Consider the following 11,690-nt stretch of genomic DNA (forward strand, 5'->3'; position numbering starts at 1 on the left):
AGACTCTTCTTTGACGGCATAGTGCTAATACACGGATTATCTGTCCTTTGGTCCCAAGAAAAGAGTATTTTTCTTTTCTCTCCGTCTTTGTTTTGTGATGCTTCTCAGGAAGTTAAAAGTGAGGCATGAAGGACCTGGTATAGACGTGGCCTAAAGGCATGGTCCAAGGCATGACCTGGTTTACTTAGCCAACCAGGAAGCTCCATTTCTGTGAGGCTGTGAGTCATCACCAACCTGTAAGGCACTCACATCTGGGAGAGCCCACCTCTCAGAAGGAACGCTGCTCTCAACTTCATGCCCCCTATGAGCAAGTTGATTACTTACTGTGCATATAATTTAAGCTTATGGTGTTAATTAGGACAAGTGAGACAATGCTGATACAACAAACAACCTTCAAGTCTCAGTTGCTTAAAACAGAAGTGTATTTTTAACTCATACAACATATCCAATGTGGGCCAACACTGTTTTGGGTTTGAACTGTGTTCCCCCAAAATGCATATATTGATGCCCTAACCTCAGAATGTGACCTTATTTGGTAGTAAGGTCATCATGTAACTTGTTAAGATGAGGTCTCCTGGAGTAGGGTGGGCCTTTAATCCAACATGACTGGTGCTCTTATAAAAAGGGGAAGTTTGGAGACAGATGCACACAGGGAAAGAGCCGTGTAAAGATGAAAGCAGAGACGGGCTGATGTTTCTACAAGCCAAGGAATGCCAAAGATTGGAAGCAAACCACTAGAAGCTGGGTGAGAAGCATGGAACAGGTTCTCCCTCACAGCCGTCAGAAGGAACCAACCCTGATGACACCTTGACCTCCTTGACCTTGTGTTGATACTTCTAACTTCCAGAACTGTGAGATCACACGATTCTGTTATTTAAGCCACTCAGTTTGTGATACCTTGTTTACAGCAGCCCAAGCAAATTGTCCCCCAGCAGCCTGAGATAATGAATACTTTGCCATCTGGTAGCTGTGCCCTGTGGAACTCATGGCCTTCTCAGTAGTAAGAACCAGGGAAGAGCTGCCAGGAGGATCTTCCATGCTTTGGCCCAGAAGCGACACAGGCCACTTCTGTTCAAAGGCTGTTGGTCAGGACGAGTCATACAGGTCTTGACAGCAGGGCTGAGAAACAGACACCACGTTGGGTGACCATCACTCTCTGGCACCTTCCACCAGGGACCCTCCCCAGAGACTAAATATTTCTGCCAAGCAATGCTTTGCTGGGTGGTAACTACGTAGTCATTCCAGTCTTCTCCCTTTGTAAGTTGCAGGGGCGTTGGAAGAGCTATCAAGAAGTACTAGAGGTCCAGGGACAGTTTCATTTCATTTCAGATGACCATTGTAATTGAACTGTTGTAGCTTGAATTGGCTGTCAAGAGTGTTGTACCAAGACAGACTCAGCTCTGCATGGGTTCTGGGATGATGACTGACAGCAATTATGACGGGTGAACAGTGGAAGAGAAAGAGAGTATGTATACCATGGACTTGCCCCTCCAGTTCGAGGGGGAACAGACTTGGATGATGGGGCAGCGGTTATATCTGGGTCAACATAGAAAAGGGGTCAGAATGCCTGAGCTTAGGCCTCTTTTCCATATAACACGATAAAAATCCTTCCCCAGGTATGTGTATCCCTTTGTGATTTTCAAACTGCTTGTACTTCAGTTACCTCGTTTGGTATTCTCAACACTTTTAGAAGATACGCATTTTAGATAAAGGAAAAAAATGTTTCAGGGGAGTTAGATGGTTTTCCTGAAGGCATGCAATGTGAGTGGTTGTCAAAACCAAGGTTAGAACCTGCATTTCTCGCGGCTCCTAGAGGAGCCCTTGCCATAGCCCTGGCACAGAGGCCTGGCTCTCATTAGTGACTGCAAAACCTCCTGGTCTCTGTTCTAGAAAAGTTTTTGAACCAACAACCAAAAAAGAAAACACTTTGCTCAGCAGCCCATGAATAAGACACCCTCTTCGAGCAAGCTTGTGGAAAAGCTGCCTGCTCTGGCATTCAACAAAGAGGCCCTCATGGAAACACACATGCAAGCACCAAGCTCTTAGGTGTCCAGGGAACACAATCAGGTAGTCATTCCCCTCCCCAAACCACCGGCTTGAGAAGCTTTCCGAACGCGCAGCCTGAGCCAGATTATTAAAGTGTTTCCTTTCAAGATGACTTTTTAATTGCAAAATGATAATACCCCAGCATCTCTGCCTCACTGACATCAGGGAAATATTTAGAAAGCGTTTGTGTGTCCTAAGAGAAAGGCTGGTACATAATTGCAAATTATTACCACTTTTGCAGGTCACGCTGACAAGATTATCTCCCAGCAGGCTGACAGTCAGAAATCTGCTTCTAATCTGGTGGTGTTTCACAGCTGGTAACCTTTTTATTTATTCCTGGATAGAATGGAAATGAGTGCTGTGTGTCTTCTCCTCTCACTTTCATGGACCATTTATCATATCAAAGCCCATTTGTCTGCGTACCAGCCTAACCAAATTAGGTAAACAAAGTTCTAGAAGCAGCCGACAGCTGTTAGCGAGAGGAGTAATCACAAAACACAAAGCTTCATGGCAGCAGCTGCCACATAAACACAGTTTTCAAAAATATGGCACCTCAGAGGCGGTTTCGGGAGAGAATCTTCAGAGGACTGTTAGAGTGCTCATGATGCTGAATTTGAAAAAGAGGTTTGCATTTCCAGTTCCTTAATATGGTAGGAAAAGCCCTGTATGATCTGGCCCCGCCCATCTCTCTGAGCTCTTCAACTCTCTGTCCATCCCCCTCCGTTCCTGCAGTGCCCTGGTCTTCTTTCGGGTCCTCCAATGCTCTGAGCTCCCTCCACCCCAGCACCTGAGTGTGTACATCCCTCCTTCCGCTGAAAGGTAGAGCGAACACACAGACAACACACAGACGCCTGCATGTTCATTCATTCACCCAACACTTACTGAGCATCTAAGGTACCAAAGGACTTGTGCCAAGTGCTATCAAGATACAGAGATACATGAGACATTGATTCGCAGGTTCAGCCATCAGCACAGCCCACAGTTTGTGTTTAGACATCCATATAAGAAATCATGATAGAAGCCAAGACTTGAAAAGCTTCATAGGAGAATATATGCCCACAGTTGTTCTAAGAATTTTATGCACATTAACGATACAAAACAATCGTAAGAGGTAGATCCTGTTATTAGGCTCCTTTGAAAAGGAGGTTTAGGGAGATGATCTGGTCCAAAGTCACAAAAGGATAAAGGAAGGAAGAGGGGACGGAGGTCTGGGGCAGGGCCTGAGACTCTGCAGCCTAACAAGCTCCCGGGTGATACAGATGCTATTAATCCAGAGACCACCTCTGGACAAACAGGGCTCTGGAGTGGCAGTTCTCAGTGTGTGGCTCCTGAAGCAGCAGCAGCACTGTCACCTGAGTGCTTGTCAGAAATGCAGATTCTCAGCTCCACCCCAGACCTGCTGAATCAGAAACTCCAGGGCGGAGCCCAGCTGCCTGCGTGAACAAGACCTCCAGGTGATGATACAGGCTGAAATTTGAGAACCACTGCCCCAGACAGCAGTGTATTCTCTAGTCTCCTTCATTTCTGGGTGTGGTTTTTTTTTTCCCTGCTGGACACTCTGTCTCATTTCCAGATGAGGGAAGAAGCCTTGATGTCCTTACTGCACGCACGGTGGGGCCAATGCACAATCCTCCCTGGCAAACCCTCTCAGTTTCTCAAAGATGGTGAACTGTGCGGAGCATTCCTAAAACCCCAGACCAGACCCCCGACTCAGCTGTTTCTAGATTCACCATTAGCCCCCTTAGCCTGAGTTATAAAACTCTCAAAAAACATGTGTATATACACATATATATATAGTTTATATACCTGTGTGTGTGTGTATATATATATATATATATATATATATATGTTTTTGATTTGATAGATTTGTGGTAAGATACACACTGGACTATAAGGAATGTTTCCAAGATCTAAATGTAATAACAACAACCCAATAGAAATGAAAACTGCTGAACATGTAGTATTACAGAAAAACACCTCACTCTGAATAACATGGTATCAGTATTTGTTAGATAGAAGATTATAATCTCTTAATAAGGGTACAAGCAAAAGGGTACAATCATAATTTTATGAGCCTTGAATTTCATTTCAATAGAAATTGGAGACATTTGTTTCCAATCAAATTTGCCTCTGGATTCTGGGAATCTGTACTAGTCAAGATAGAAAGGGCTGAGTAGTAAATAAAAGAGATTTTCAGTGGTTTGTCTCTTTCATGATCACATAGCATGTCCAGACTTGCGTGTGTGTGTGTGTGTGTGCGCGTGTGCACGCGCACGCGTGTGTGTGTGTGGTGGTGGTAGTGGGGAGGAGTGCTGTGCTCCACCCAGTCACTCAGGACCCCAGGCTACAAGAGCTCTGCCATCTTGGGACACAGCTCCCTCAGCCTGTGGCCCCAGATCCTGGTGCAGGGCAGAAACTGGAGCCCTAGCTGTGGCTTTTTCACTCTCTCAACCAGAAGTGGTGCACATCACTTCCACTCACGTTTCATTGGCCAGAACGAGTCTCATGGCTCTGTTTAGCTGCAAGGGAAGCTGGGAAGAGTAGTCTCCTATACATCCAGGAAGAAAAAGAGAACTAGAAATTGATGAACAATAGTGATGCCTCCACACGCAGCTGAAATAAGTTGCATTTGCATCTCCATAAGTGTAATAAGGTGTCAAAATGAGTGACAGTCAACTGAGTAAGATCTCTACAAATCAGCACGTGTGAGGCTGCCACTGACGAAGCATTTATTATGCGCCAGACACTGACTATCCTATTTGCATACATCATCTCAACAGGTGTGAAAGCAGCCCTCGAGGTGGTCCCATTTTTTACTTAGCCAGGGTAAACGTCTAGCCAAGATCTGAGGCAAGATTTGAACTCACTTCACCTGACTCCAGAGCACTCAAACCCAACCCATGCGCAGTCCCCACGGGTAACAACGCCAACCTCCTCCCATTGTTTCAAAGCTCCTGCTGGTTCTATATTGCCTTTCTGTGGACTGCATAGTTGCTTAAATCAGATCCTACTGAGGATGGTCTTTAATCTCTGCAGGGCATTGTCTAGTGTACTGAGGCCAGCACCGCAGCCAATTAGAACTTTGTAAGGTCAGGTCTCTGGAAACATCATTAGTTAAACACACACACTTGTGTATACACACACACGCAATGCCCCCACCCCTCAGGGGTCAGCACAGCCTTAAGACTTAGATGCTGATCTATTCTCACCCTGTCTTCTGTTCTATGAGAGAGATGGGGGCCCTGGTCCTCCCCAGAGCTAGAGGAGCCTATCATCTGCGGACATGCTACAAGGAAAATGTCATTTGGAAACATTTAGCAGGACATAGACATGGAATGAGCAAGAGAGGAGGCTTCTTGCTTCCTTCCCTCAGCTCCCCGGAGGTTCAAAGATAAACTTCAATGCCATGAACATCTTGCCACCTTGCCCTTAGCTTCTGGTACAATTTCCTCCTCTTTCCCATTTGTACGATTCATGTTCTCCAGTTGTCTTTAGTTTTATATCAAGCAAATCGTCTTAGACCAGTTTTTAATAGGCAGAGTATACATCACAAATAAAGGACATCAGAGGGCATATATGTATTCATATACACGCACATGTATGTATGTATATATTAAGTAGCAATCAAATGGACACAGAAAAATAGACCTTAAAAGTCTAAAAACCATGTTCAGTAAGGAGCAAAATGTCATAGAGTGGATATGGACATTGGAGTGAAATGGTTTATATCCAAATCCTATCCCACATACACCTGCTCTGTGATGCTCAGTTGTCTATCTGCTCGCTGCCTCAGTGCACTCACCACACACACAAAAAAGAAAAGCATCTCTACCTCGGAGGGTGGTTACAAAGGTTAACTAAGCCCGTCCATGTAAAGCAATGAGCGCACTTTCCTACAACGCCTCACACAGGGCTTGAAACATAAGTGGTTGTTGTTGACGCTGATGTGTTGCTACTGACCTCACCATCCTTCAGTTGGGGTAAGGAGCATAAAACTCACCTTTGGCAGAGGGTCCAGGAGGGGAAACTAGCAACTCCGGGGCTGCCAAGGCTGAGGAAGATTCTGTGGGGAGTACCTTCTTACCTAGAGAGAACAGAATGCACATTTTAATCTCTACACAAGGTCGGACAGGACTCACATTGTAGAAACGATGAACATCTCATTTCCCATGAGGCTGTACAAATTAGCCTAGTTAGCTGCACAGTATCTATTCGGGGAACAAAACGTTTCTTTAATTAGGAAGAAAGACAAACAACATTAAAAGAAATGTGTTCTGCTTTTTGTCCCTGCCTCTAAAGCACATCTGTATTCTGAATGACAAAGCAGAGAGGAAATACAGCCTGACGGGCAATGCCCTTTTTCCCAGAAGGATGACTCATCTCCTTAACATCCGGACAAGACACGTTTATAAGGATGGCAACTTTTGAGAGCCACTGGTTTGCATGTTTTAGGCTATGTCTTTTGCTTCCCTGTAGATACAATGGAGCAAGTTCATTTTAAATGCACAATCTTATAAAAATGTATAAAAGCAGGTACCAGGCGTATTTCACGCGTGTGTATCATCGGTACAGATATATCAGTGGATTTGTTTGTGGGCTGGTAACCTGGCCAGAATTCCAGAAAACAGAGAGTGGCTTACTCCTCTAGCACTCTCTCTTCCCCAATAGAGAAGCCAGGACCTCCTGGAGATAGCGAGGTAACTCCAACATCTTGACCCTCTTAGAAGATGCTCCTATAAGGTGATTCTCTCCCTCCCTCTCTCTCTCCCTCCCTCCCTCTCTCCTCTCTCCCTCTCCCTCTTTCTCTCTCTCTCAATTCATGTACTGGCCTCCGTGAATCCTTGCAGTATTATCTCCCGCCACTGGGAGATCACACTGTGTCTTCAAACAAAGCCAGCTTCTCAACAACTTGCTAAGTGCTTTTATTCTTCTGTGTTTCTCCTTCCTTCTAGAATGAATGTCTAGCCTATTAAAATCCTTCCACTCCTTCAAAGCCCAGCTGAAATGTCTTCTTCCTTTCCATATTCAGTCAAAAGATATGCATTGATGAACTGGGTCCTGGGGCCACAGCAGTAGGAAAAAGATGCACTGTACCCTCTCTCCTGGAGAGTAGATTTTAGTGGCAGTGAAGCCGAGAATTAAGGAAAACTAAATATGTATCATATCACCTAGTGATGAATGCCACGAAGAAAAGAAAGTAGGTTGAGGGAATAAGGAATGGTGGCAACTTCAGGCTTCTCCATGAAATTGTCCTTTACCCTCAGGAGGAAATAATTCATCCTTCCCCTATTTCCTTACCCATCACTCTAATGTAGCACCACCCAAAGAGCTACATTCACCAACAAAACACCGGTTCAAATCAATATTAGTGGATATCATGGGGGCAAAAAGAAGTCTGTGGCCAAGTACATCAGAGAAAAGTTGGGCTAAACAAAGTAAGGGAGATTTCTTTACAGCTGAATATTTTGAAAACTTTACCATGTGTGGAATTAAAGGAAATTCAGATAAAATGAGAGGCAGGACAGGCTTGTAGGGGGAGGTCTCAGGCCCCTGCCATGCATAGTCAATTACTCCAGACAGGTTGAGACAGCACCTATATCTCCCACGGGAAGGTGTTGTCTGCTTTACTGTCCAGCAGAAAGAAGAAAGCGCTTTGCCCAACAGCCCAGCCAATCAGAGACTGGAGCAGCCCCACCAATGAGAAACCTCCATACATTGGGCTCCCAATATCCTCCAATGGACTCTTCGGTTTTTATAGCCCTTCCCAGCTACCCACCCCCAACCTTTTTCCCTATAAAAGCAAATTCCCCTTCGTTGTTCTCTGGATTTGCCTATGATCTGCCATAGTTACAGGTCCTAAATTGCAATTCCTCAGGCTCTTCTCAAGTAAACTCACTTTTGTTGCTAAAGTAACTGGCTATTATATTATTAAAGTTGACACATGTTAAAACAGGTTCCATACCTGCAAGAGGAGGTACCAAATGAAGTCTTCCCAAAATATATTTGACCACAGTGCCCCCGTGGGTCTAAGGTTGCTTGGAACATACTTCGGAAAATACTTTATTTCCACTTCCACAACATTAATTATTTAAAGAGAGGTATGATAGCCAACCGTTGTGCCCAACATATAACTCAACACAACTCATGTCATGTAGTAGGTATAAACAAATAAGCATTCTTGTTGGTAACAGCTTATTGTCTTGGGTAAAACTAAAGACCTGGTTTCAAAGCCCTCACTAATGTGATAGGTGGTGGGATAGGAATGGGTGCCCACTGTGGGGTATGCGAGCTTACTTTTTTTCTTTTGTAAAAGAAAAGAAGTAATGATGCTTGCTTTCAGCTCCATCTTCCCAAAATACCCTGGGGAAAAAACTCTAAGAATTTTTCTCAAAGTAAGTTTTTAACCTGGAAGATATGGTAACCCCCTCTGTAGAGGACTTGAGCTGATGTTTCCAAGAAGGTTGCAGGACAGAAGGAAACTTAGAAACCCTTTGACTGTACTAATATGGTAACCGCATTTAAATGTGGTTAAATTTAAATTATCCAAAAGTAAATAAAATTTAGTTCTGTCACATTAGCCACATTTCAAGTGCTCAATTCCCACATTTGGTTAGTGGCCACTGTACTAGAAAGTACCAATCAGGAGCATTTCCATCATTGTAGAAAATTCTACTGGACAGTGGCTGCTAGAAGTACAATCCTCCACCATCAGACCCTTGAAATTACTTCACGACAGCCCATGTTCTTTTCTGGCTTCCACTGAAGACCTTAAACCATGACCAATGCCCGCCATCCCAGACAAGACTACTGTGTGGTCACTTTAAGACAGCCCAGCCAAAGGATCGACATGGAACCAGACGCTAGCAGCAAACGGAAGGCATCTCAAAGAGTGTCTCCATCTGTCTTTTTGCCCACCTGGCACTGTTCATTGTCCCAGATACACCAGGAGAGGCTGCAGGCCACACTGTAGTCCCTGTGAGCAGAGCACACATAGCATGGTTTCTGTTGAGGAAGAAAGAATGGGTTGGGTAAGGCACCAAGCTAGGTAAGTGGTGGAGTCTGGATTTGGGGAGGGATGTGAGTTTCCATCTCCTCTCACCAACCTGTACAAGCAAAAGAGTTTAACCAGGGTTGAGTGGTGAGTTCCTGGTGGGCAGACCCAACGCCAAGGTGAGGACGCAGAGGATGAATTCCCTGTAGAGCAGAATCTGTTTCTTCCACAGAGGCTGAGCTTCCCACATGCACTGGAAAATCTTGAGCCAATTTCCCAACTAATTCACAAGCTAACTGAGACCAGACTGCTTCTCCTCGCGCTGCACAATCACGCCATTCCACGCATCCTAGGCTGAGTCTTCATTTAGATTACAGATTTCCCAGCACAGTTGTTACTGGTAATTAAACCTACTTGATTGTTCCATTATACAAAGATTACATGACGGTAAAGGAATCAAACATAACTAGTCTTTATCTCATTTCTAAATGTGTACGGAAATGAGACCCAACAAGGGTAGAAAAGTCTGTGAAAGATGGGCGCCCATCAGTTTTCGGCAGGTCTGGACCATGGAAACTCAGGGATTTAAGGCATTTTAATATATAAGCGTATATCTGTTTTATTGTTACACAATGAAAATTAAACATGAATGAAAAAACGTCATGAATTACTTTGAAAAATCACATTGGCAGTACCAAGAAATAAATTCCCAGCAATTTACATTTTTGTGATCCAGGGCCGTTCTAGAAGAATTTTTCCGATATTCCCTATCTAACCTTTTGTTCCCAGTCCACACTCGCTGCCAGGAAAATAAAGGACTGCCTCAGGTCATCGACTTCTTGGCTGAAGTGCCTATCCAGACTTCCTGGGCCTGGCTGATTTCCACTCTTTTCTTTTATTTTTTCAGATTCGAGTCCCATTTCTCCCCCTTTCAAAGTATAGACTTATATCAGAATGATGCAAAGGTCTGGTTGCAAATGCAGATGCATTTGTATTGCGAATGAGGCCACAGCCCAAGAGACTACATGTTTAATTAGCCCCCAGAAGATTCTTGTGCAGACTAAAGTTACTTGCCGCCATATCTGACATCAAAGTCCTCAACAACGAGGATCAACCGTCAGGTGTCCCTATATCTCCAACATCCACCTTGATGCCAAGCCCAAGAATGAGCGCTCAGCCTTGAGAACATGCTGAACCAAATTCACAAGCTCTTTCCTTTTTAATGGGTCTTTTACCAAAAAGCAAGGACCACATTAAGTAGGGATCTGTACACTTCAGCCCACTTTGTACAGAACAATCCACTCAACTTCCCTGGAGTCTCTCCTGAGCTGGACCTGCCCTAGTTGCCAACTCCCAAGCCCAGAAAGGAAGATTGTTCCAGTGCTACCAGGAAGGGTACCTCCTGGCACTGGTGGGCACCAGCTGCCTTCCCTCTGGGGATGCTACATCACCCACCGTTCAAAGGAGGTGGCCTTATCCTCTCAACATCAAACGTCTCCCTTGGGAGCACTTAAACTAGTGTCTTCACCCTTACAACAGAATCACCTAGAAGCTTGCTCACAAATGCCTGTTCCTGGATGCATTTCCACCCTGAGATAAGTACCTGTAGGGTGGGATTCGGGGCACTTAGATGTCCAGGCAGCCTCCTCGCCCCCAGATGATATTGATGCTGAGGACCCCTGACCCATTCATAAAGGAATTTCTACTTCAACCTAGTCCTCAAACAACGCTGTCATCTTCCTCTGCTAAAAGGGGAGAAGGCTGTGCCTCCTTAACTCTCTCTGACTTGCCAGGGGGAGGGGTGAGGAGTGGATGAAGGTGATGGGAGAAGTGTCTACTCCTCCAATACCCAGCCCAGCAATTGTAACCGTCATCCCCTGATGGATACGTGAGAACGAATCTGAAAGCTGTCTCCTGAGACTTCCCTGCAAGAGTTTAGAGACCCTCTGCAAACTGAGGAAGGAGTGGAGGAAACTCCCATTTCTTGAGCTTTATCTCCTTAGGAAAGTAATGCTAAGTGCTCAGTGTTTCCTTATACCTTACCTTCTCGCCACAGCCTACCTAGACCCCACTGCCTACCCCCAGACAGAATTAATTGCTTCCCCGCTGCTCCTGGCCCCCAGAGCACTTTGGATCCCCTCCCCGATTAAAGCGCTTATCTGGCATTAACGCTAATTGTTGCAGGTCTTTTCCCCAGACTTCCTTTGCTCCAAAGGCTGGCTGGTATTTTCTTTATCTCTGTACCACCCAGGCCTGGCCTTAAGGTGCTGCTCAACAATGTTTCCAGGTGGGTGGACTGCAGATAAGCTTCACCCTGGCCCCTGGGATGTGCTTTTTTGAGAGAAATGCACATGGAGGTGTTGGCTTTGCAGGCTGGCCTGAAGCTTTTTATAGCTTCGCTTTTCTTCAACACGTTTTCCAGAATTATGTCACTACCAACAAATCTGTGTGCAAAAGCTACAGAGACAAGTCATTTCCTCTAAAAGACATTGCCCATTAATCTTGAATCCTGTATTGTTTTGCAGATATATATATCTTCTTATTATGATGCATTTCACCTTGTGATGTTCCCTGTGCTATGGCTTCCAGCATTACAAAAGCCATAAAAGCTAAGTGTTTTTCCAGCAGTATTTCTGATCTTGAAAGTAGATGC

The 11,690-nt window shown here is 44.9% G+C and overlaps 1 long non-coding RNA gene across 4 annotated transcripts in view; it reads right to left on the reverse strand.

Moving 5' to 3' along the window:
• Positions 1 to 11,690, reverse strand: part of LOC137215338 (uncharacterized) — a 234,144-nt gene that overhangs the window by 60,555 nt on the left and 161,899 nt on the right. For all 4 annotated transcript variants that reach the window (XR_010939263.1, XR_010939261.1, XR_010939260.1 and 1 more), the window contains one exon: positions 6,047 to 6,130. This is a non-coding gene — a long non-coding RNA (uncharacterized lncRNA). The remainder of the gene's footprint in view (positions 1 to 6,046; positions 6,131 to 11,690) is intronic.

Source organism: Pseudorca crassidens, chromosome 20 (genome assembly GCF_039906515.1).
Source record: "Pseudorca crassidens isolate mPseCra1 chromosome 20, mPseCra1.hap1, whole genome shotgun sequence".
In the NCBI taxonomy this organism is placed as follows: domain Eukaryota; kingdom Metazoa; phylum Chordata; class Mammalia; order Artiodactyla; family Delphinidae; genus Pseudorca; species Pseudorca crassidens.